The 27,145-nt window shown below is 41.6% G+C and overlaps 1 pseudogene; it reads right to left on the bottom strand.

The window, feature by feature from the left end:
• Nucleotides 1-17: 17 nt before the first annotated feature.
• On the bottom strand, nt 18-27,145 carry LOC129490753 (large ribosomal subunit protein eL8-like; annotated as a pseudogene).

Raw genomic sequence — 27,145 nt, 5'->3', positions numbered from 1 at the left:
TTCTCTGAGAATGAGCTTCATATGGCCGGGGACAGTGGGTCCTGGAGAGTCAGGAGGGCTGAGGTTGAGAGGACACCAGGGCCGGGCCATGTGGAGCTTAAAAGCTCCCCTGCACCAAATGGAGATTTCATTCTGATTGTGTTCAGCATGGTTTTCAGCAATGAGGAGATGTGATCTGACTGATGTTTGCAAACATTGCTCTGGCTTCCAGTTGCCACCTAGGAAGTAGAAAATCAGAATGGGCCTCACTCCTCCAGTAACAGTAAAACAACAGATAATCTATAAGATCATACCTTTCCCTGAACCCATCAGAAGCTGAAGTCACAGGGCAACCATTCAGCCTGAGGTTGAAGGAAGGCAAGAGCCTCTGAGGAGAGGAGGTGTGAACATGGCTGTCTGTGGCCAAGCATGAGAAGGAGAAAGCTCTGCCACACAGGTGGGGAAGACTGGCTCAGTCGATGCCTTTAAAGAATCACTGAAGGCTATGTGTAAGTCAGCCTGAAAGTGTGGACCTCCTGGGATCTTTGGACAAGCAGAGGTCACACTCGCTTGCAGGTGCTTCTCTATAGATGGCCACCGAGCCCACACATGAATGTATTGGGCACAGAGTGCAACAGTGCCAGCCTAGGGCAGGGGAGCAGCTGCCACTGCAGGAAATGCACAAAGCTCTTCCAGACTATTCTTCTGGAACAAACAAAAGCCATACCTGCTGGGGAAAGGGCAGAAAACCCTGCTGGCCTCAGGCTGCAGGAAAATCCCACTGAGGTTGGTGGTGTGAAAGGTAAATAAATCTTGGTGACGCAGAATCACTAAGCTAAAAGGAAAAGTCAAGCTGGGAACTGCTTAGGGGAAACCTGCCTCCCATTCTGTTCAAAGTCACCCCTCTGCTCACTGACATGAATGCATATCTGATTGCCTTATTTGGAGAGGCTAACCATAAACACAAAAGAACGCAACCATTTGTCTCTTATATACCTATGACCTGGAAGCCCCCTGCCTGCTTTGAGTTGTCCCATTTTCATCTTGAGTTGTCCCACCTTTCCAGACTGAACCAATGTACCTCTTACACATATTGATTGATGTCTCAAGTCTCCCTAAAATGTATAAAACCAAGCAGTGTCCCTACCACCTTGGGCACATGTCATCAGAACCTCCTGAGGCTGTGTCATGGGTGCTCGTTGTCAACCTTGGCAAAATAAACTTTCTAAATTAACTGAGACATGTCTCAGATTTTTGGGGTTCACATTGGGAAGGAAAAGAAAAATGCCCACGGCAATTGCGGGCAGGAAATTGTCCCAGTCCATTAGAGTGCCCCTCCTCCTGGGGAAGAAAGGATGGATAAAAAGCCTCATTCTCTGGGCCCTGGAACACTGGGCCTGCCTCACACTGAGACTGGAACAAAACAACAGACAGTGGCCCTGACCCCACACCAGGTCAGCAAGCACCAGGTAACAAATAATAGCAGTCTACAGCAAGGGATGGCCAAAAAATATGGATGAGCACGTGGGGAAGGTATAAAGCTGAGGGTGGAGCATGAATATTGTGAGCCCAGCCCTTACCAAGGGATGCAGTAGCACTAGGGGGATTTGAAGCCAGTGGTGCACTGAACTAAAATGGCAACAGCAAAACCCAGACCCAGTTCAACTCATCACTAGATCAACTCAACCCCTCACACCAGCAGGTAGTAGAAGGAAATGCATGCCCATTTCCAGGCATAAATGCTGCTTGCTTCAGTCTCTACTGTCTTACACATGTCAAACATTCAATCAAAGATCACAGGACACACAAGAGCAACTAAAAACAACCCACTGTCAGGAGAAAAATCAATCAACAGAACCAGACTCAGGTGGACCACATGCATGAATAGATGGGGAATGTCAACAGAGAGATGGAAGCTGTAAGGAAGAGTCTAATGGGAATGCCAGAAGAAAAAACAGCAATGGTAGCAGAGATGAAGTATGCATTTGACAGGCCTATCAGTAGACTCAACCCTATAAGAATTAAAGAAAAAGGAAAGAAACATGAAAGGTGGCTTGGCAGTTAAGGACAGGTTTATTGTAGAGCAAACAAACCTGAGAGGGGCTTTTGGCTGAGTTAGGTTAGAGGCTCATTTTTTTTACAGACTAAGAGTGTTTAAGGATTTAGGGTAGGAGAGTTTATTGGAGGCTTGGACGCTTTTGTGATTTTTGTTGTGTTTATTTGGGAGGGAGAGTTGTGTGTTTGTTTCCACAAGTTTTTTTTTTTTTTTTTTTTTGCAGCTGCAGGCATACCCCCTGAGTTTGCGTTTAGCTTCCCTATCTTAGTGCACCTGAAGGGAAAGGAATGTGCTTATTAAGGCCACTGTTTCACTGGGCGCACTGTATGAGAGTGAAGTATGGCAGTTACCAAGAGACTTTCCCCTACTTCCCTCTATGCCGGAGCTGTGTTATCTGTGTTTTACTGTTTGCTCTTTCTGGCTGATTGTAGTTAGAAGAGAAGTGATTTCCTTGAAATGTATGAGGCTAGAAAGGGAGTTGGTATTTAAAGTGACAGTGTTTGTCTGAGATGATGGTGCTCCTTCTCTGTCAAACACAACTGAAGAACAAAGCAGTGAACGTGAAGGTTGATTGAAATTACCTGAACTGTGACAGAGTGAGACCCTGTCTCAAAACAATAAATAAATAAATAACCTAAACTGAGACACAAAGAAACGAGTGAAAACAAAACAAAACAAAAAAATAGGGCACCAAAGCTGTGTGACAACATAAACAGTTTGAAGAGATGATGGCCAATATTTTTTTTTTTTTTTTTTTCGGTGACAGAGTTTTGCTCTTGTCGCCCAGGCTGGAGTGCAATGGCACGATCTCTGCTCACTGCAACCTCTGCCTCCCGGTTCACGTGATTCTCCTGCCTCAGCCTCCCAAGTAGCTGGGATTGCAGGCACCCGCCACCATGCTCAGCTAATTTTTGTATTTTTAGTAGAGACAGGGTTTTGCCATGTTGGCCAGGCTGGTTTCGAACTCCTGGCCTCATGTGATCCCCTGCATTGGCCTGCCAAAGTGCTGGGATCGTAAGCGTGAGCTACCGTGCCTGGCCACCAATAGTCAGTTTACTTATCTTGTCATGGATCTGTATTTATTACTGGACAGAGACCACAATCTGAATAGCAGTGTTTGTGAGCTATGGGGCAAATTCTTCTGACAATACCCAGCTTGAATGATTTTTTTGCTCTCTTGAAGTTAAAGCTGTCTGTAAAATTCTTCTCCTAATAACAATAGTGTATAGAAAAAACATACATATATATATATATGCATATATATATAAAAGATGATTTTAAGCTGTTGTGGATCACCAGTATTTGATCTTTGTGTGAATTGATGTGATGGCAAATGATGACAACCATGGCTGAATCGAGGCTGTGAAGTGCCAGGCAGTTGATGTTTACTCTTTCAAGACTGGTTTCCAGATCGAGAGACACAGAACTCTGTATTAACCTCAGGGCCACTTCAATGTATTCATCCAAGAGTTTGTCATCTATGTCACAAACTCCATGTTTAACTATAATTCTGGCTGAAAAGAGAGAGAAGAAAGTCTCTGCATGGAGTCAGGATAGACAAGTTCATGCTGCAGGAACATGCAGTCCCAAATCTAAGGGGCCTAAAATCCCAGTGGGTTGTTTCTCCTTACGCTCTTTAAACCAAGACAGCAAGGGGCTGTGTATTGTCATATTGTGTCACTCAGGGCCCAAGTTGGTGGGGAGTCCACTGTCTCCTAACTCTGTCTTCTCAATATGAGGCTTCAGGGTTTGTATCAGCAGAAGAAGGGAGCATGGATAATTAAGCACTGGTTCTTAACCGCTTTGACTCATAAGTAATTCACATCAGTTTCTTCATAATTCAGCAGCCAAAGGAAATTAGGGGGCCACGCATAACATTAACAAGCTGGGAAGTGTAATGTTCCTGTGTCCTGGGAATAGAAGCAACTGGAGGTGTTCGTGAGTTCTAGAAATGTCAGTCAGTATTCTTTCACTGCTCTGCCTCCCTCTAAGTTTTATACTCATCTTGTTATTCTTACACTGCCACCCGGGAGATTTTTCTAAAATGCAAATCTGTCATGAATCTTGCTTGAAATCCACCATGGATCCCTGTTTACAGAATGAAAGCAGAATTCATAACTTAAAAAAATTCCTTCAGAATCAGATCTGTCTTCATCAGCCCTGTCCCACCCACAGCCCACCCTCCAGTTCTATTGAACTACCTACTTGGAATTTCCTGACAGCCTTTTTCTTGTCTGCATACCTTTCCACCTGCTATTCATTCATACCAAGTTTCATTCTCTTTGGTAAACCTTATGTATCAGTCTGTGTTCAGCAAGGAGACAGAAACCACACCCATTATTTGAACAGGACAAATTTAATAAGTAAAGGCTTGTTTACTAGAGGAAAGTGCTTAACTACTCAGAGGGGCCAAAGAGGACTTTAAGGAGCTATAACTTGTAGGCTGAGGTAGAGTAAACAATAAAGAAACTTAGGACCAGAAGGGTCTCCCTGCCTCAACCAAGGCTGAGATGCAAACTTCTTGGAAGACAACATGGCTTCCAAGCCTTCAGATGGAGAAGAAACTTGCCAGGGTGCAGGTGGCGGTAGTCCCTAGAAGTGGTCTGCTCTTATTGGAGGGTGTGAGCTGAGCAGAACTGGTCTGTAGATGTGGCCTGCCATTGCTGGTGGATGTGGCTGCTGGTGGAGGGAGTGGCCTGAGGGCAGAGCTGGAACTCAACAGCATGCCACTGGGCTCCCATGCTGAATAATAATAATAATAATAGTAATAATAAAAACATTAGAAGACAAGAATCTGAAGCTGAGGTGTCTTCCTGTTATCTTTGCCTTTTAAGGTCACTCCAGTGCTGTCTTTTGGTGAAGCTTAAAATTCTGCCAGCTGAGAAAGGAGAAACATTTGCAGAGTCTCACAAAGCAGGGTGAAGAAGAGTTGATTTGGAGCTGAGAGCCAATAAAGAGATAAGTCACACAAATAATAATAATGATAATTTATTTAATGTATATTACGTGCCAGGTGCTGTGATACAATTATATGTCTGTAAATGTGTGTAAGTGTCTGTAGTTTTAAATTCTGTAACAGCCCTGAGAGATACATATTATTACCATGTGACATGTGAGAAAAATGGTCCAGGTTTGTCTGGGCATCAAAGCTGTGCTCTTGTCCACTCTGCTATCCTGATTTTCCTTTCCTCTCTTTGGAAAGTTAAATATTCTCTCTTGTCTTCCCCCTTGTGACATGAGCAGGCCTGTTTGTTTATTTATTTATTTATTTGAGATGGAGTCATGCTCTGTCTTCCAGACTACAGTGCAGTGGTGTGTTCTCAGCTCACTGCAACCTCTGCCTCCTGGGTCCAAGTAATTCTCCTGCCTCAGCCTCCTGAGTAGCTGGGATTACAGGTGCCCACCATCACGTCCCGCTAATTTTTGTATTTTTAGTAGAGACGGGGTTTCTCCATGTTGGCCAGGCTGGTCTCAAACTCCTGACCTCAGGTGATCCGCCCGCCTCAGCCTCCCACGGTACTGGGATTACAGGTGTGAGCCAGCACTCCTGGCTGCAGGCCAGTTTATATGGAGTTTATCCAGGAGTACCTAGAAAGCAGGAGCTGTGTTTTTCTGTTCATTTTGGGTTTCAAATGCCTATGATTAGTGCTTGGTACCTAACAGGCACTTAAATGTCCACCAAAAGAACAATTGGTTGGATGTTTTATCTTTGCAGTTAATGCCAATGAGGTAAGTGACTCTGGAAACACGTCTGTAGGTGCCTAATAAATCCATTGAGTTGATTATTTGCCATTGGATTGAGCAAGTCAGCTCTTGTTGAGTCTTGGGAATAGGGAATGCTGGAAATTCCTTTTTTTTATTTTTATTTTTTGTAGTGTGGTTTATTTATTAATATTTATTAATTATTTATTAATATTTATTAATATTATAAAATGTTAAAAAATTCTATCAATTTCAAGTGTCTTTGACATGTTTTTGTGTTTAACAAAGCTTTGATTTCTTTGAAAATAATAGCCCACAGCATAATAGTACCATTCGGTTCACACTTATGGATAGATTCTATTCTTGACCATTCCGTTAACTTTCTTTCAGATTCACATTCTATCTTTTTAGTTATTCAAGTAGAAAACTTTGGAGTCATCCTCAGCACCTCTCTTTTTCTCATATCCCTCATCCAATTTATAGCATGTCCTATTAATTCTACCTTCAAAATACATTCAGAATCTGGCCACTTTGCACAACCTCTGACAATGCCAACCTGATCCAACTTCCATTATCTGTTCTCCGTGTTATTTTTTATTTTTTATTTTTTATTATACTTTAGGGTTTTAGGGTACATGTGCACAATGTGCAGGTTTGTTACATATGTATCCATGTGCCATGTTGATTTCCTGCACCCATTAACTCATCATTTAGCATTAGGTGTATCTCCTAATGCTGTCCCTCCCCCCTCCCCCCACCCCACAACAGTCCCCGGAGCGTGATGTTCCCCTTCCTGTGTCCATGAGTTCTCATTGTTCAATTCCCACCTATGAGTGAGAACATGCGGTGTTTGGTTTTTTGTCCTTGCGATAGTTCACTGAGAATGATGTTTTCCAGTTTCATCCATGTCCCTACAAAGGACACGAACTCATCGTTTTTTACGGCTGCATAGTATTCCATGGTGTATATGTGCCACATTTTCTTAATCCAGTCTAGCGTTGTTGGACATTTGGATTGGTTCCAACTCTTTGCTATTGTGAATAGTGCCGCAATAAACATACGTGTGCATGTGTCTTTATAGCAGCATGATTTATAGTCCTTTGGGTATATACCCAGTAATGGGATGGCTGGGTCAAATGGTATTTCTAGTTCTAGATCCCTGAGGAATCACCACACTGACTTCCACAATGGTTGAACTAGTTTACAGTCCCACCAACAGTGTAAAAGTGTCCTATTTCTCCACATCCTCTCCAGCACCTGTTGTTTCCTGATTTTTTAATGATGGCCATTCTAACTGGTGTGAGATGGTATCTCACTGTGGTTTTGATTTGCATTTCTCTGATGGCCAGTGATGAGGAGCATTTCTTCATGTGTTTTTTGGCTGCAGAAATGTCTTCTTTTGAGAAGTGTCTGTTCACGTCCTCTGCCCACTTTTTGATGGGGTTGTTTGTTTTTTTCCTGTAAATTTGTTTGAGTTCATTGTAGATTCTGGATATTAGCCCTTTGTCAGATGAGTAGGTTGCAAAAATTTTCTCCCATTGTGTAGGTTGCCTGTTCACTCTGATGATAGTTTCTTTTGCTGTGCAGAAGCTCTTTAGTTTAATGAGATCCCATTTGTCGATTTTGGCTTTTGTTGCCATTGCTTTTGGTGTTTTAGACATGAAGTCCTTGCCCACGCCTATGTCCTGAATGGTATTGCCTAGGTTTTCTTGTAGGATTTTAATGGTTTTAGGTCTAACATATAAGTCTTTAATCCATCTTGAATTAATTTTTGTATAAGGTGTAAGGAAGGGATCCAGTTGCAGCTTTCTACATATGGCTAGCCAGTTTTCCCAGCACCATTTATTAAATAGGGAATCCTTTCCCCATTTCTTGTTTTTGTCAGGTTTGTCAAAGATCAGATAGTTGTAGCTATGCGGCATCATTTCTGAGGGCTCTGTTCTGTTCCATTGATCTATGTCTCTGTTGTGGTACCAGTACCATGCTGTTTTGGTTACTGTAGCCTTGTAGTATAGTTTAAAGTCAGGTAGCGTGATGCCTCCAGCTTTGTTCTTTTGGCTTAGGATTGACTTGGCGATGCGGGCTCTTTTTTGGTTCCATATGAACTTTAAAGTAGTTTTTTCCAATTCTGTGAAGAACGTCATTGGTAGCTTGATGGGGATGGCATTGAATCTATAAATTACCTTGGGCAGTATGGCCATTTTCACGATATTGATTCTTCCAACCCATGAGCATGGAATGTTCTTCCATTTGTTTGTATCCTCTTTGATTTCATTGAGCAGTGGTTTGTAGTTCTCCTTGAAGAGGTCCTTCACATCCCTTGTAAGTTGGATTCCTAGGTATTTTATTCTCTTTGAAGCAATTGTGAATGGGAGTTCACTCATGATTTGGCTCTCTGTTTGTCTGTTATTGGTGTACAAGAATGCTTGTGATTTTTGTACATTAATTTTGTATCCTGAGACTTTGCTGAAGTTGCTAATCAGCTTAAGGAGATTTTGGGCTGAGACAATGGGGTTTTCTAGATATACAATCATGTCATCTGCAAACAGGGACAATTTGACTTCCTCTTTTCCTAATTGAATGCCCTTTATTTCCTTCTCCTGCCTGATTGCTCTGGCCAGAACTTCCAGCACTATGTTGAATAGGAGCGGTGAGAGAGGGCATCCCTGTCTTGTGCCAGTTTTCAGAGGGAATGCTTCCAGTTTTTGCCCATTCAGTATGATATTGGCTGTGGGTTTGTTGTAGATAGCTCTTACTATTTTGAGATACGTCCCATCAATACCTAATTTATTGAGAGTTTTTAGCATGAAGGGTTGTTGAATTTTGTCAAAGGCCTTTTCTGCATCTATTGAGATAATCATGTGGTTTTTGTCTTTGATTCTGTTTATATGCTGGATTACATTTATTGATTTGCATATGTTGAACCAGCCTTGCATCCCAGGGATGGAACCCACTTGATCATGGTGGATAAGCTTTTTGATGTGCTGCTGGATTCGGTTTGCCAGTATTTTATTGAGGATTTTTGCATCAATGTTCATCAAGGATATTGGTCTGAAATTCTCTTTTTTGGTTATGTCTCTGCCAGGTTTTGGTATCAGGACGATGCTGGCTTCGTAAAATGTGTTAGGGAGGATTCCCTCTTTTTCTATCAATTGGAATAGTTTCAGAAGGAATGGTACCAGTTCCTCCTTGTACCTCTGGTAGAATTCAGCTGTGAATCCATCAGGTCCTGGACTCTTTTTGGTTGGTAAGCTATTGATTATTGCCACAATTTCAGAACCTGTTATTGGTCTATTCAGAGATTCAACTTCTTCCTGGTTTAGTCTTGGGAGGGTGTATTTGTCGAGGAATTTATCCATTTCTTCTAGATTTTCTAGTTTATTTGCATAGAGGTGTTTGTAGTATTCTCTGATGGTAGATTGTATTTCTGTGGGATCGGTGGTGATATCCCCTTTTTCGTTTTTTATTGCATCTATTTGATTCTTCTCTCTTTTCTTCTTTATTAGTCTTGCTAGCGGTCCATCAATTTTGTTGATCTTTTCAAAAAACCAGCTCCTGGATTCATTAATTTTTTGAAGGGTTTTTTGTGTCTCTATTTCCTTCAGTTTTGCTCTGATTTTAGTTATTTCTAGCCTTCTGCTAGCTTTTGAATGTGTTTGCTCTTGCTTTTCTAGTTCTTTTAATTGTGATGTTAGGGTGTCAATTTTGGATCTTTCCTGCTTTCTCTTGTGGGCATTTAGTGCTATAAATTTCCCTCTACACACTGCTTTGAACGTGTCCCAGAGATTCTGGTATGTTGTGTCTTTGTTCTCGTTGGTTTCAAAGAACATCTTTATTTCTGCCTTCATTTCATTATGTACCCAATAGTCATTCAGGAGCAGGTTGTTCAGTTTCCATGTAGTTGAGCGGTTTTGACTGAGTTTCTTAATCCTGAGTTCTAGTTTGATTGCACTGTGGTCTGAGAGACAGTTTGTTATAATCTCTGTTCTTTTACATTTGCTGAGAAGAGCTTTACTTCCAACTATGTGGTCAATTTTGGAATAGGTGTGGTGTGGTGCTGAAAAAAATGTATATTCTATGTCTAAAACACCAAAAGCAATGGCAACAAAAGCCAAAATCGACAAATGGGATCTCATTAAACTAAAGAGCTTCTGCACAGCAAAAGAAACTATCATCAGAGTGAACAGGCAACCTACACAATGGGAGAAAATTTTTGCAACCTACTCATCTGACAAAGGGCTAATATCCAGAATCTACAATGAACTCAAACAAATTTACAGGAAAAAAACAAACAACCCCATCAAAAAGTGGGCAGAGGACGTGAACAGACACTTCTCAAAAGAAGACATTTCTGCAGCCAAAAAACACATGAAGAAATGCTCCTCATCACTGGCCATCAGAGAAATGCAAATCAAAACCACAGTGAGATACCATCTCACACCAGTTAGAATGGCCATCGTTAAAAAATCAGGAAACAACAGGTGCTGGAGAGGATGTGGAGAAATAGGAACACTTTTACACTGTTGGTGGGACTGTAAACTAGTTCAACCATTGTGGAAGTCAGTGTGGCGATTCCTCAGGGATCTAGAACTAGAAATACCATTTGACCCAGCCATCCCATTACTGGGTATATACCCAAAGGACTATAAATCATGCTGCTATAAAGACACATGCACACGTATGTTTATTGCGGCACTATTCACAACAGCAAAGAGTTGGAACCAACCCAAATGTCCAACAACGCTAGACTGGATTAAGAAAATGTGGCACATATACACCATGGAATACTATGCAGCCATAAAAAATGATGAGTTCGTGTCCTTTGTAGGGACATGGATGAAACTGGAAAACATCATTCTCAGTAAACTATCGCAAGGACAAAAAACCAAACACCACATGTTCTCACTCATAGGTGGGAATTGAACAATGAGAACTCATGGACACAGGAAGGGGAACATCACGCTCCTGGGACTGTTGTGGGGTGGGGGGAGGGGGGAGGGACAGCATTAGGAGATACACCTAATGCTAAATGATGAGTTAATGGGTGCAGGAAATCAACATGGCACATGGATACATATGTAACAAACCTGCACATTGTGCACATGTACCCTAAAACCCTAAAGTATAATTAAAAAAAACAAAAAACAAAAAACAAATAAATAAAGGAAAAATCCTCCATAGAAAAAAAAAAAAAAAATGTATATTCTGTTGATTTGGGGTGGAGAGTTCTGTAGATGTCTATTAGGTCCACTTTATGTAGAGCTGAGTTCAATTCCTGGATATCCTTGTTAACTTTCTGTCTCGTTGATCTGTCTAATGCTGACAGTGGGGTGTTAAAATCTCCCATTATTATTGTGTGGGAGTTTAAGTCCCTTTGTAGGTCACTCAGGACTTGCTTTATGAATCTGGGTGCTCCTGTGTTGGGTGCATATATATTTAGGATAGTTAGCTCTTCTTGTTGAATTGATCCCTTTACCATTATGTAATGGCCTTCTTTGTCTCTTTTGATCTTTGTTGGTTTAAAGTCTATTTTATCAGAGACTAGGATTGCAACCCCTGCCTTTTTTTGATTTCCAGTTGCTTGATAGATCTTCCTCCATCCCTTTATTTTGAGTCTATGTGTGTCTCTGCACGTGAGATGGGTTTCCTGAATACAGCACACTGATGGGTCCTGACTCCTTATCCAGTTTGCCAGTCTGTGTCTTTTGATTGGAGCATTTAGCCCATTTACATTTAACGTGAATATTGTTATGTGTGAATCTGATCCTGTCATTATGATGTTAGTTGGTTATTTTGCTCGTTAGTTGCTATAGTTTCTTCCTAGCCTCGATGGTCTTTACAATTTGGCATGTTTTTGCAGGGGCTGGTACCGGTTGTTCCTTTCCATGTTTAGTGCTTCCTTCAGGAGCTCTTTTAGGGCAGGCCTGGTGGTGACAAAATCACTCAGCGTTTGCTTGTCTGTAAAGTATTTTATTTCTCCTTCACTTATGAAGCTTAGTTTGGCGGGATAGGAAATTCTGGGTTGAAAATTCTTTTCTTTAAGAATGTTGAATATCGGCCCCCACTCTCTTCTGGCTTGTAGAGTTTCTGCTGAGAGATCAGCTGTTAGTCTGATGGGCTTCCCTTTGTGGGTAACCCGACCTTTCTCTCTGGCTGCCCTTAACATTTTTTCCTTCATTTCAGCTTTGGTGAATCTGACAATTATGTGTCTTGGAGTTGCCCTTCTCGAGGAGTATCTTTGTGGCATTCTCTGTATTTCCTGAATCTGAATGCTGGCCTGCCTTGCTAGATTGGGGAAGTTCTCCTGGATAATATCTTGCAGAGTGTTTTCCAACTTGGTTCCATTCTCCCCATCATTTTCAGGTACACCAATCAGACGTAGGTTTGGTCTTTTCACATAGTCCCAAATTTCTTGGAGGCTTTGTTCATTTCTTTTTATTCTTTTTTCTCTAAACTTCCCTTCTCTCTTCATTTCATTCATTTCATCTTCTATCAGCGATACCCTTTCTTCCAGTTGATCGCATCTGCTACTGAGGCTTCTGCATTCTTCGCGTAGTTCTCGAAACTTGGCTTTCAGCTCCATCATCTCCTTTAAGCCCTTCTCTCCATTGGTTATTCTAGTTATCCATTCTTCTAATTTTTTTTCAAAGTTTTTAACTTCTTTGCTATTGTTTTGAATTTCCTCTCGTAGCTCAGAGTAGTTTGATCGTCTGAAGCCTTCTTCTCTCAACTCATCAAAGTCATCCTCCATCCAGCTTTGTTCCGTTGCTGGTGAGGAACTGCGTTCCTTTGGAGGAGGAGAGGTGCTCTGTTTTTTAGAGTTTCCAGTTTTTTTGGTCTGTTTTTTCCCCATCTTTGTGGTTTTGTCTACTTTTTGTCTTCGATGATGGTGATGTACAGATGGGTTTTTGGTGTGGATGTCCTTTCTGTTTGTTAATTTTCCTTCTACCAGACAAGACCCTCAGCTGCAGGTCTGTTGGAGTTTACTAGAGGTCCACTCCAGACCCTGTTTGGCTGGGTGTCAGCACCGGTGGCTGCAGAACAGCGGATTTTCGTGAGACCACAAATTCAGCTGTCTGATAGTTCCTCTGAAAGTTTTGTCTCAGAGGAGTACCCGGTTGAATGAGGTGTCAGTCTGTCCCTACTTGGGGGGTGCCTCCCACTTAGGCTGCTCAGGGGTGAGGGACCCACTTTAGGAGGCAGTCTGTCCGTTCTCAGATCTCCAGCTGCGTGCTGGGAGAACCACTACTCTCTTCAAAGCTGTCAGTCAGACAGGGACATTTAAGGCTGTGGAGGTTCTCGCTGAGTTTTTGGTTGTCTGTGCCCTGCCCCCAGAGGTGGAGCCTACAGAGGCAGGCAGGCCTCCTTGAGCTGTGGTGGGCTCCACCCAGTTCGAGCTTCCTGGCTGCTTTGTTTACCTAAGCAAGCCTGGGCAATGGCGGGCGCCCCTCCCCCAGCCTCGCTGCCGCCTTGCAGCGTGATCTCAGACTGCTGTGCTAGCAATCAGCGAGACTCTGTGGGCATAGGACCCTCCGAGCCAGGTGCGGGACACAATCTCCTAGTGTGCCGTTTTCCAGGCCCGTTGGAAAAGCGCAGTATTAGGACGGGACTGACCCGATATTCCAGGTGCCGTCTGTTTCCCCTTTCTTTGACTAGGAAAGGGAACTCCCTGACCCCTTGCGCTTCCCGAGTGAGGCAATGCCTCGTCCTGCTTCGGCTCGCGCACAGTGCGCTTCACTGACTGTCCTGAACCCACTGTTAGGCACTCCCTAGTGAGATGAAACCGGTACCTCAAGCAGAAATGCAGAAATCACCCGTCTTCTGTGTCGCTGGGGCTGGGAGCTGGAGACCGGAGCTGTTCCTATTCGGCCATCTTGGCTCCACCGTTCTTTTTAAAGTCTTCTAACTAGTCTCCTTGCTTCCTTTCTTGCCATCTACAGCCTGTATTCCACTCAGAAGCCAAAATGATACTTTTAGGTCTATTATCTTGCTCTTAGTTTTCTGTCTCGTCTCTTTTGTATTCCTTTATGCCTATTTTGCTGCTGTTTGTATTAATCAAGATTGTGTTATTCAATTTATCTCCTCCATTAACCTTTTTATTATATCTTTTAGTGTCATTTTGTTAGTGGCTGCAAAATAAATTACAAAACATATCTTTATTACAGTTTGTTTACATTAGTAATTAGTGCTTTTCCTGCATCCTGAACAATGCAGAAAATTTACAGAAGTTTAATTCCATTTGCTCTCGACCTCACCTTGTTTGCTATTGTTGTCATTGATTTGACTTCTATTATACAGCTCACATGACGTTGCTATTATTGTTTCTCTAAATGATCAATAATCTTAGATTTAGCCACCTACTTTCCTTTTCTGGCATGTACTCCCTCTTGCATTTCCATGCTTCCATCTAGGAACATGAACTTTTTAGCCTGAAGAATTTAGTATTCCTTGTAGAGTAAGCACACTGGTGAAGAGCTCTTTAAGCCTTTGCTTATCTGAGAATGTCTGACAACTTATTTACTTTGCCACTTTCTTCTTCTTCACCTTCCTCTTCTTTCCTCCTCCTCTTCCTCTTCTTTCCTCCTTCCTCCTCCTCCTCCTCCTCCTCTTCTTTCTTCTCTTCTTCTTTTACTGAGGCAGGGTCTCACTTCAACACTCAGGATGGAATGCAGTGGCACAGTCTGGGATCACTGCAACCTCGACCTTCCAGGCTCATGTGATTCTCCCATCTCAGCCTCCTGAGTAGCTGGGACTACAGGTGTGTGTTGGCATGCCTGGCTTATTTTTGTATTTTTTGTAGAAATGGGGTTTCACTATGTTGGCCAGGCTGCTCTCAAACTCCTGGGCTCAAGCCATCCACCAGCCTTCACCTCCCAAAGTGCTAGGATTACAGGCGTGGAGCCTGCCTTCATTTTTGAAAGATGTTTTCACTGTATAGGTTGACTGTTTCTACACATTAAGGTGTCTCTTCATTGTCTTCTGGCTTCCATTGTTTCTGTTGAGAAGTTAACTGTAATTTGCATTTTCCCACTGAAGATAACACGTAATTTTTAACAGAGTCTCACTCTATGACCCAGGCTGGAGTGTAATGGCACGATCTTGGCTCACTGCAACCCCTGCCTCTTGGATTCAAGCAATTCTCCTGTCTCAGCCTCCAGAATAGCTGGGATTACAGGAGCACACCACCATGCCTTAGTTAATTTTTGTTTTTCAGTAGAGACAGGGTTTCGCCATGTTGGCCAGGGTGCTCTTGGACTCCTGACCTCAGGTGATTCACTGCCTCAGCCTCCCAAAGTGCTGGGATTATAGGCGTGAGCCACCACGCCCAGCCTACTTTTAAGATTTTCTCTCTAACTTTGTTTTTCTCCACTTTGATTATAATGTGCATAGATGTAGGTCTGCTTTTATTTTTCCTGCTTAGGTTTCTTCGAACTTCTTGACTCTCTAGATTGAGGTAGTTAATCAGTTTTGGATTATTCTCAGCCAGGATTTCTTTAAGTACTGGCTTTATCAAATTCTCTGCTACCCTTTGGAGATCTTCTGACTGTGTCTCACGTTTCTCTTCTGCTCTGTTCTATTTTCATTATTTTTCATCTCTGCTCTTGTTTCAATACTGTCTATTGATCTGCTTGAAGTTTACTCATGCTGCCTTCTGCTGAGTTTAGTCGGCTGTTAAGCGCCATCCAAAGGATTTTAAATGTCAGATTTCATATTTTGCAGTTTATCATTTGATTTTTTTATAGATTTAAATTATGTTTTAAAATACTCCATGTTTTTATTCGTTCTGCCCATTAAAAATTTATTTGTCTTCCCCTGGCTCTTTTCAAGTTTTTGGTTTGTAGCAGTTTGAGTATGTGATGTCTAGATGTAGACTTTTTGGGTACTGCTTGATGTTCTCTGAACTTCCTGGATCTGTGGGTTGGTGTCTATTGTTCATTTTGGAAAGTTCTTGACTATGATTATTTCAAATATTTCTTCTGCTCCATTCTCTCTTTTTTCTTTTGTTATTCAATTATGCATATATTTCACCTTTTGAAATTATCCCATGTTTTTGGATGTTCTATTCTTTTTTTTTTTTTCTATTCTTTTCTCTCTTGGCATTTCAGTTTGGGAAGTTTTTGTTGACCTGTCTTCAAACTCACTGGTTGTTCCCTATTCATCTCCAGTGTACTAGTGAGCCCATCAAGGTCATTCTTCATTTCTGTTACAGTGGTTTTTTTTTTTGCTAGCATTTCTTTTTTGTTTCTTTTTTAGAGTTTCTCTCTCTCTCTACTTACATTAAATTACATCTCTGCTTACACCTGCTTTTCATGTTGTCTACTTTTTTCATTAGAGCCCCTGACATATTAATCATAGTTATTTAAAATTCCTTATATGATAATTCCAAAGTCTGTGTCATATCTGAGTCTGGTTCTGATGCTTGTTTTGTCTTTTCAGACTGTGTTTTTTTTCTTTCTTTTGACATGTCTTGTAATTTTTTGTTTAAAGTTAGCTATGTTAGGTTGAATAATAGGAATTGAGGTTAAATAGGTCTTTATTGTGAAGTTTTATGCTAATCTGGCTAATAGTTGGGTTGTATTTAATGCTTCTGTAGCTGTAGGTGCCAGAGGCTTCAAATTACTCCAGTGTCCATGATTTCTCCTCTGCTATCTTTGGGCTTCTCTAAGAACTCCCTCTTTTTTTTTTTTTTTTTTTTTTTGACAGCATCTCGCTCTGTCACTAAGGCTGGAGTGCAGTGGTGCAATCTCAGCTCACTGCAGCCTCAACCTCCTGGGCTGAAGAGCTCTTACCACCTCAGCCTCCCCACTAGCTGGGACTAGAGGCATGTGCCACAATGCCAGGCTAATTTTTGTACTTTTAGTGGAGATGGGGTTTCGTTATGTTGCCCAGGCTGGTCTTGAACTCCTGGGCTAAAGTGATCCGACCGCCTCAGCCTCCCAAAGTGCTGGGGTTACAGGTGTGAGCCACCACACCTGGCCAGAATGCCTTCTTAAATAGAATCTGCACCTCTCAGCTCTTTCAGATATAATTCATTGTTATTATACTAGAGGCAGTTGATGTGGTGGTAAGATGTAGGGGAGGGGAAGTTATCTATAATATTATAATTAAATTTCATTTTTATGGTGGGCCTGTGTTCCTGGACAATGTCCTTCACGAGTATTACTTAGCCATCACTCTCCTCCCCCAAGTAGGTGAGACAGAAATGCTAGACAAGGATCTGGGCATATGGTTATAAATGGTTATAATTCCCCTTCTCCTGCTAGAGCCACAAGGGGATCTTTCTTGACTGTTGACCATAAGAACTCGGTTGGGTTTGAGGAAGTAAAATCTATAAAAGGTTATGTCTCAGACTGTAGCCCCCAGGATTTTTTCACTCTTATGCTAATCTACACTCAGCTCTCAACAGTTTGTCAAAATTGCTACTTGTGTGTTACTACCAGTTTATAGCTCCAGTGGCTTCTGCTCCAGGTAAACGTAATCTTAGTTGTGTGTGTGTGTGTGTGTGTTTGTATTCAAATGTCTCTTTAGATTTCAGGATGGTGGTTTTCTCTGTCACCTCAGTTGTCTAATGGGTCCAAGAAAAGTCATTGATTTTCCATTTTTTCAGCTTTTTTTTCCCGTTATCGTAAGAACAGGAATGACACCTTTTACACTCTTCACATGTCAGAGCTGGAACTAGCAGTCTAATTTATTTAAAAGCTATTAATCACAGTTATTTTAAGACCTGATATATAGATTGTTCCTGGGTCTGCTTCATTGACTGCTTTATCTCTTATCAGATACGTTTTTCTTCTTTGCAAGTCTAGAAGTTTTTTAAAATTGTACTGCAAATATTATTGATATAGCCTGTAGAAGCTTTGGATTGTGCTATGATCCTCTAAAAAGTGTTGAATTTTGTTTTGGCAGCAGTTAAATCACCAGCACATTGCTTTGATTCTGTTGAGGCTTCGTGTTAGGCTTTAAGGTAGGTTTTTTTCAGTTTTGCCCCCACTTCCAGGACATGGCCTTTTACAAAAGGATCTCAACTAAAGGGTCAGGATGTTCATCAAAGTCCCTCTGGCTGGGCCTGAACTCCACTGTCACCTCAGCACTGTTACGTGTCCAGAGTCTCTGCTTAGCACTCACACCCCGGCAGCTGTTCTCTTCTCAGGCTCCTGGAGTCTTACTCTATGTTTGAGGCCCTTCACCCCAAGAGGTCTGAATCCAAGCTCCTTGCATCGTCTCTGAGCTTCTAGGGTTTGCTAATTTCTGGTTTTTCCTCTGCTTCCCCAGCTGTATGGGTGTTATCTGCTTACTGTCAATATTATTTTTGGTTTTCTATATCCTTTTTGCTTTTCTGTCAGGCCTCTATCATCTGTATAACCAATTTTCTGTATTAAATTCTCTCTGCTGAAATGCCTAGTTTGGTTTCTGTTTTCCTAACTGTGCATATTGCACCATGGATAGATAGAAAACAATGTTGACTGAAACAGTAAGAAACAGAATGAGATCTAAGGCACTGTATCACTGAGTTGAATTAAACACACACAGATAGAGGATGCATGCATATTTGAAGACTTATATTGAATCCATTTAGATCCTATGGGGGAAAGAGAGAATGGAAGTGGTAGTCTGTGATAAAGGAAATAAAATAAAATTAGAGGGGCATGATAGCATGCCCTGAATTCAGGAGTACAAGTAACCCAGCTGTCTGCAGGCACCTGATGTCCAAAATAAAAGAAAGCAAAACAATAACAACCAAAAAGGGCTATTCTTCTGACATATGTTAGGGTGATTTGTCTTTTTGGAAAGGCAATTCCCTGCAAGAAAGATAAAGATCAGATGTCAGAAAAGGAAAAGAAAATAATTTATCTCAAAACATTTAAACTATTCTAAAAGATAAATGAATGGCCACATCAGGGTCGCTAATTATTAAGCTAAAAACCTTTGGTGAATAGGTGCTCCAATGAGGAAAATGGCCAATTTAAGAGTAGCTAGGCAAATTATCAACATTATTGTCAGCAAATCTGACTAAAATGCAAAGCTATAACAAAAATATCTTATCCGATGCAGATCATGGGTAAAGTAAGAAGGAAATAATTTTCGATTCCCTGATATGGAAAATGCAAGCATCATCATTCATTGCTTAATTCCACATCAGGACTATCCACATTGTCTCCTATGCCATGGAGGAAAATAATAGCACCACGACACAATCTTGACTTTCTGTATCCAGAGCAACTCAGTTATTTCCATTGTAGGTGGTATATCTTTTAGGATACAAAATTCAGGAGCTCAAAAACAAACTGTACTGTTTTTCATATATAAATTTAACTTTGTTTCTGAGCTGTCAGCCTGCAGGCTGTGGGAGGATTTTACATCAGTTACTCTTGGGTATATCCTCCCTTATCAGGATTTCATGGAGATTGTGGAGGGTGTTGTGCAGTGACCAGAAGCACCATTCTGGTAGTCAAGTTGGCAATTTTCACTGTGATGTCAATTTTCTATATTTGTATGTCTTCACTCTATGATGCACGGGAAACCCAACTGGCTGTGGCCTCACTCCACTGCCCTGGTTCCCACTGCTTCAGGATCCACAAGAGTTTCTTTCTGTTCCTCTCAGCTTGAAGGAATGCTTTGCTCCATCCTCCTCTTTTCAGACATTCTGCTGCTGCTTCTTAAAAAATATGCTATCCTTGCTCTGAGGCATATAGTTTAGGAAACAGGGCTAGAAAGTTGGTTCCTTACTTTCCACCTTACCACATACCTCCCCCGAGGCATGCAGCACAAGAAAGAGCAAAGAAGAAATACTGGGAGGGCTAAATATATAAATTAATATCTCACAATATTAGCTATATACATCTTTTTGCAGGATCAATCCATTTATGTGACAAAGTGAATAGCGAAGGAAGAGAAAAAAAAGCAGATGGGAGAATGGGGAATATATTTTATAATTGATGAAAATTCGAACATAATCACTTTACTTGTAATAATCATGGAATCAAATGTCAAGATAGAAAAATGATAGGGAGGTACTGAATATGGTCAGTTTGCCAGCATTGAAGCTATAAACCAAAAAGTATTCGAGACAGGTCTCGAATTTTATTTTGCCAAGTTTATTTTGCCAAGGTTAAGGGCATGCCTGTGACACAGGAGGTCCTGAGAATGTGTACCCAAAGTAGTTAGGCTACAGTTTGGTTTTATACGTTTTAGGGAGACATAATACATCAATCAGTACATGCAAGACGTACACTGGTTTGGTCTAGAAAGGCGGGACAATTCCAGGGGATGGTATTTATTGATTGGCAGTTGGTTGAAAGAGTTTATCTAAAGACTTGGAATTACTAGAAGGAAGTGTCTGGGTTAAGATAAGGAGTTATGAACACCAAGGTTTTTATTATGCACATGAAGCCCCAAGGTAGCATACATAGTAGGAGCTTAAGAAATCTTTGCTGATCAAAAATGAACTGGACATATGTGAAGTGTGGATGGCAAAGTGATATGTATTTCAGTGGAATATGCTGAAGATGGGAGTAGTTTTTGGCAGAATAGGTGGAGAGGTTTTATAAAAATCTACTTAATCTAAAGAGGCACATCATAGATTTTGGCTCCCAGAAAGCAAGATTAATAGAAATTTATTGATGTGGGCAAAGAGATGTTTAAAATATTTTGATTATACACTCAGTAAAAGAATTTGTGCATTAGGTCCTGTGTGTGTGTGTGTTTTAGTCACACACATATCGCTTTACTAATATATACTATACATATGGACACAACTCTTACACGTATTGGTAGTAAAATATGCACTTACAATGAAGCGTACCATATATTTGCATTTATGGCTATCTGGTTTCTTTCTTTTTTTGCCATTACTTTGTCCATTTAGTAAATGTTACTTGAACAACTACTGTTCAGGCCTAATCCCTGATCTCAGAAAACTCTTCAGTTTAGTAAACCATTGGCTTCCAAAGTCAGGTGAGACATAACCAAGATGACACAAGATGACCTAATATGGCCTGGAAAGAAAATATTAGAATACTATATATTTTTATCCCAACACTTTAAATTTATATTTTAATTTTAAAACACTTAAAGTTATATTTAAATTTATATCTTTATTATATTATTCTTATTATATAGAGACAGGGTCTCATTCTGTTGCCCACGCTGGAGTACAGTGGTGCGATCATCGCTCACCGCAGCCTCAAACTTCTGGGCACAAGCAATCCTCCTGCCTCAGCATCTGAGTAGCTAGGTCTAAAGGTGCACACCACAACTCCTGGCTAACTAAAAAAAATTTTTTAGAGATGGGGTCTAACTATATTGCGCAGGCTGGTCTTGAACTCTTGGCCTCAAGCAATTCTCGTGCTTTGGCCTCCCAAAGCATTGGGATTATAGGTGTGAGCCACTGCACTTGGCTTGTTTTTGTTTATATTTAATATGGTACTTTCTTAATTCAGTTATACACATAAAGGAAGGGTATGGAGAAATAGGCTCTCATATGTTTTCCAAGGGAGTGTGAATCAGTACAGTGTAGACGGAGGGTAATTTACCAATATCCATCAAAGTTATGACTGTATAGCATTTTGACCTAGAAATTACCCTTCTAGGAATTTTTCTTTTACACACACACTCACAGGGCTTGAACACACACAGATTATTCAGTTCAGCATGGTGTGTAATAGTAAAAGCTTTGATATAACTTAAATGTCCACCGAATAAATTATGTTACATCTATGTAATGGAATATCAATTAAAAATAAAGATACTTAAAGAAATTATATTGTGCATGTCTAAGACATAACATGATGTTATTACGGTTTTATATATATATGTAGTAAAGAAGTTCTTATAGTGAAGCAAATTAACACATCCATCATTTCACATAATTACCCATTTTCTTTCGTTTTTTGACAGGAGCAGCTAAAATCTACAGTCTTAGCATGAATCTCATATCCAGTACAATTTTGTTACCTACAGTCCTCATGTTGTACATGAGATCTCTAAACTTGTTTGCCCCACATATCTGCTGTTTTGTACCTTTGGACTTATATCTCCCCATGTCCTCCCCACCCCATCTCTGTTAACCACTGTTTTGTTTCCTATTCTATATATTTAATTTATTTTTTGATGCTACATGTAAGTGAGATCAGGATCCTGCCATATTTTTCTTTTTGTGTCTGGCTTACTTCACTTTGTATAATGTCCTCCAGGTTCATCCATGTGTGATAAATGGCAAGCTCTCATTCCATTTTAGGGTAGAATAATATTCCACTGTACATGTGTACCACAGTTTCTTTATCCATTTGACTGTTCACAGAGACTTAGATTGTTTCTATAGCTTGGCTATTGTAATGCTGCAATAAACATGGGAGTGTAGATATCTTTATGAGGTGGTAATTTTATTTCTTTTGGGTATATCATATGCCCAGAAGAGGGATTGTGGGGTCATGTAGTAGTTCTATTTTAAATTTATTTAGAAACCTCTGTACTCTTTTCCATAATGGCTGCAGCAATCTGCAATCCCCTAACAGTGTACAAAAATTTTCTTTTCTCCACACCCTTGCCAACATTTGTTATCTTTTGACTTTTTGATAACGTCCATCCTAACAGGTGTGAGATGATATCTCACAGTGGTTTTCATTTGCAGTTCCATGATAATTAATGATATTGAGCACCTTTTCATATACCTACTGGAAACTCTTATTTCTCCCTTGGAGAAATGGCTACTCATCTCTTTTGCCCAGTTTATAATCAGGTTATTTGTTTCCCCCTTATTTAGTTGTATGAATTTTGGTTATTAACCCCTTATCAGATATATGGTTTGCAAATACTTTTTCCCAATCCATAGGCTGCTGTTCCATTTTTTTTTTTCTGCTGTGCAGAAGCTTTTTAGTTTGATATAATACCATTTATTTAGTTTTACTTTTTAGGTCTGAGATTTCGGTGTGATATACAAAAAGCTATTGCTGAGGCCAATATCCAGGAGATTTCCCCCTATGTTCTCTTCTGGGACTTCTATACTTTCTGATCCTATATTTATGTCATTTATCCATTTTGAGTTGATTTTGGTGTATGGCATATGATGGATATGGGTCTAATTTTGTTCTTTGCATGTAGAATTCTAGTTTTCCCAGGCATCATTCATTGAAACAACTATCTTCTCTCCATTTGCCTTGTTGGTGTCCTTGTTAGAAATTAGTTGACTGCCTGTATATGTTCACATTTATTTCTGGGCTCTCCATTCTGTTCTCCTAGTATATGTGTCTGCTTTTATGTCAGTACCCTACTGTTTTGATTTCTATAGCTTTGCAATATAGTTTTAAGTCAGGAGTGTAATGCCTCCAACTGTGTTTTTCCTTTTCAGAATTGTTTTGGCTGTCTGGGGTCTTTTATGGTTCCATTTGGATTTTAGGATTGTATTTATAAGGCAAGGTGAGTGGGCATCCTTGCCTTGTACCAGGTCTTAGTGGTAAATATTTCAGTTATTCCCCATTGACTATAGTGTTAGCTGTGAATTTTTTGTAAGTGGCCTTTATTACACTGAAAGCTTTTTTTCTATACCTAAACTGTTGAGAGCTTTTATCAAGAGAGGATGTTGGACTTTATCCAATGCTTTTTCTGTGCCAGTTGAGATGATCATGTGATCTTTGTCTTTCATTCTGTTAATGTTATGTATGACATTGATTGATTTGCATATGTTGAACCAGCCATGCATGCCAGGGATAAATCCCACTTGATCATGATGTATAAATGTTTTGATGTTTTGTTGGATTGGGTTTGCTAATATTTTATTGATAATTTTTGCATGAATTTTAATCAGATAAATTGGTCTGTAGTTTTATTTTCTTGTGATATCTTTGTCTGGCATAGGTATCAAGGTGATGCAGGCCTCATAAAATGAGTTTGGAAGTATATTTCTTCAGGCTCTATTTTTCTTTTTCTTTTTTTTTTTTTTTGAGATGGAATCTTGCTCTGTCGCTCAGGCTGGAGTGCAGTGGGGCAATTTTGGCTCACTGCAAGCTCCGCCTCCTGGGTTCAAGCCATTCTCCTGCCTCAGCCTCCCCAGCAGCTGGGACTACAGGCGCATGCTGCTATGCCCAGCTAATTATTTGAATTTTTAGTAGAGACGGGATTTCGCTGTGTTAGCCAGGATGGAAAAAAAAGAGGGGCTCTATTTTTCGGAAGAGTTTAAGAAGTACTGGTATTAATTTCCCTTGGAATGTTTGGTAGAATTCAGCTGTGAAGCTATCAGACCTTGGTTTTCTTTGTTGGGAGGTTTCTGATTACTTCTTCAATCTCTCTCTTTATTATTTGTCTGTCCAGGTTTTCTGTTTCTTCCTGACTCAGTCTTAGTAGATTGTAGGTTTCCAAGACTTTATTTCCTCTGGTTATTCAATTTGTTGGCAAATAATTGTTCATAATAGTCTCTTATAATCCTTTTTATTTCTGAGGTATCTATTGCAATTTCTTTTTTTTTTTTTGCACACAAAACAATAAACATTTTCTAAAAGTACATACAAACAAAAAGATGCATATCAAACATATTAGGAAGGTTGCACATGGGAAGACGGGGAATAGAAATGGGGGGTGGGAATTAAAGAAAATAAATGAGAGAGGGACTTTTATGGACCAATGATAATAACTCAATCCTCTATTTGACAAAGGAGAAGGAAGAGGAAGAAAAAGAAAGTGGGATAAAGGATTAGAAAGGGAGGAAAATAGAAAAAATTAGAGTATGACTCCAGGGTAGACCTGTTTTGTTGTCGCTGGGTTGGTTGGTTGGTTGGTTTGTTGTATTTTTCATATGTTTCGCCATGTTGGCCAGGCTGGTCTCGAACTCCTAGCCTCAAGTGATCAACCCGCCTCGGCCTCCCAGAGTACTGGGACTACAGGCGTGAGCCACCACGTCCAGCCCCCACATTGCTTCTGGCCTCTGTGGTAGACCTCCCAGACGGGGCAGCCGGGCAGAGGCGCTCCTCACTTCTCAGAAGTGGTGGCCGGGCAGAGGCGCTCCTCACTTCCCAGATGGGGCGGCCGGGCAGAGGCGCTCCTCACTTCCCGGACAGGGCGGCTGGGCAGAGGCGCTCCTCACCTCCCAGACGGGGCGGCCGGGCAGAGGAGCTCCTCATAACCCAGACGATGGGCGGCCAGGCAGAGACGCTCCCCACCTCCCAGACGGGGCGGCGGCGGGCCAGAGGCTGCAATCCCAGCACCCTGAGAGGCCAAGGCAGGCGGCTGGGAGGCGGAGGCTGCAGCGAGCCAAGACCACGCCACCGCACTGCAGCCCGGGCAACACCGAGCACCGAGTGAGCGAGCCTCTGTCTGCAGTCCCAGCACCTCTAGAGGCCCAGGCGGGCAGACCACCAGAGGTCAGGAGCTGGAGACCAGCCTGGCCGACATGGCGAAACCGCGCCTCCAGCCAAAGGAGAAAAACCAGGGAGGGGTGGTGGCGCGCGCCGGCAATCCCAGGCAGCCCGCAGGCCAGGGCAGGAGAATCACGGGAGCCGGACGCAGGGAGTCTGCAGCGAGCCGAGTGTACTCCAGCCTGGGCCACAGAGGGAAGAAAAGAAAAAGAAAGAAGAAAAGGGAGGAAGGAAGGAAGGAAGGCAGTCATCTATTGCAATTTCTTCACTTTCATTTTTGATTTATTTGAGTGTTCTTTTTTTCCCATAGTTAAATTAGCTAAGGGTTTGTCAATTTTGTTTATTTTTTCAAAAAAACTGTTAGTTTTGTTGATTCTTTCTATGGCTTTTCTGTGCTTTATTTCTGTTCTGCTTTTTATTATTTTCTTCCTTCTGTTTAATTTCATGTTTAGGCCAGGCACGCGGGCTCACACCTGTAATGCTAGTGCTTTGGGAGGGTGAGTTGGGAAGATCTCTTGAGCCCAGAAGTTCAACACTAGCCTGGGGAACACAGCAAGACCCTGTCTTTACAAAAAAATAAAAAGTTAGCTGGACATGGTGGCACACACCTGTGGTCTTAGCTGTTTGGGAGACTGAAGTGGGAGGATCGCTTGAACCTGGGAGGTAGAGGCTGCAGTGAGCCAATTGCACTACTGTGCACCAGCTTGGGTGACAGAATGAAACCATGTCTCAAAGAAAACAAAAATGTGTGTTTTGTTCTTTTTCTAGTTCCTTGTGGTGTAATGTTAGATGGTTTATTTGGGATCTTCTGCTTAAAAAAATTTTTTTTCACTGTCACAAATTTTACAGTCTTCTTTTCTGAGGTAGGTGTGTGTTGTTATAAACTTTCCTCTTAGGACTGCTTTTGTTGTATCCCATAGGTTTCGTTATTGATGATACATTTTATGTACTAATGTGAAACCTCCAAAATATATCTTTTTTTTTTTTTTGAGATAGAATCTCACTCTGTCTCCCAGGCTGGAGTGCAGTGGCGTGATCTCGGCTCACTGCAAGCTCCGCCTCCCGGGTTCACGCCATTCTCCTGCCTCAGCCTCCTGAGTAGCTGGGACTACAGGCGCCCGCCATCATGCCTGGCTATTTTTTTGTCTTTTTAGTAGAGACTGGGTTTCACCGTGTTAGCCAGCATGGTCTCGATCTCCTGACCTCATGATTCGCCTGCCTCGGCCTCCCAAAGTGCTGGGATTACAGGCGTGAGCCACTGCGCCCAGCCGGTAAGTTCTTTAACCTTTGCCTTTTCAAGCTTGGCAATGTGAGCCACAGATTTGCGACCCAGGACATTGCCGCCCCAGTGACGGTGGATCTCATCGTACCTGTTGTTGTAGTGGGTCCTCATAGCTTCCGCCAGCTTAGCCAAAACTCCTTTGTCTTCCGAGTTCACCTGCGTGAAGGCAACAGTGGTGCAGGTCTTCCTGTGGACTACATGTCCCAGTCTTGCCTTTTCCTTGATAATGCAGGGGAAGAGACCCCCATTTTACGACATAAGGCAGGCAGGAAGACAACCAGCTCGATGGTATCCACGTCGTGTGCCGTCACCACCACCTGAGCCTTCTTGTTCTCCACCAAGGTGGTGACGGTGTTAACTCCTGCTTGAAGGACAAGTGGTCTCCTAGTGAGGATGTCCCCTTTGCTGGCAGCTTTCTTCTCAGCCCGGACCAACAGCCTCTGCTTCTTCTCTTGCTTTGTCTCTGGTCTGTAGTTGTGGGCCAGCTGAAGCAGCTGAGTAGCTGTTTGGCGGTGCGGGGCCTGGGTGAACTGGTTAATCGCACGCAGGAGGCACTTTCAAGCCGCTTATGGAGGATAGCTCTCTGCCACTGCAACCTGATATAGCCAGACAATTTCATGAAGCAGGTGAGGTCTCTTTTGGGCTGGATGTCTTGTCCAATGCCAAAATTCTTAGGCCTTTTGTCAAACAGGGGACTACCACTTTCTTAACCTCCTGTTTCTTCACGACAGCAGGGGCCGGAGCCACCTTCTTCCCCTTGGCCTTCTTTCCTTTCGGCAT

The sequence above is a fragment of the Symphalangus syndactylus genome, chromosome 9, assembly GCF_028878055.3.
Source record: "Symphalangus syndactylus isolate Jambi chromosome 9, NHGRI_mSymSyn1-v2.1_pri, whole genome shotgun sequence".
Classification (NCBI taxonomy): domain Eukaryota; kingdom Metazoa; phylum Chordata; class Mammalia; order Primates; family Hylobatidae; genus Symphalangus; species Symphalangus syndactylus.
The sequence above is the reverse complement of the archived record's forward strand: the minus strand, read 5'-3'. Positions and strand labels throughout refer to the sequence as shown.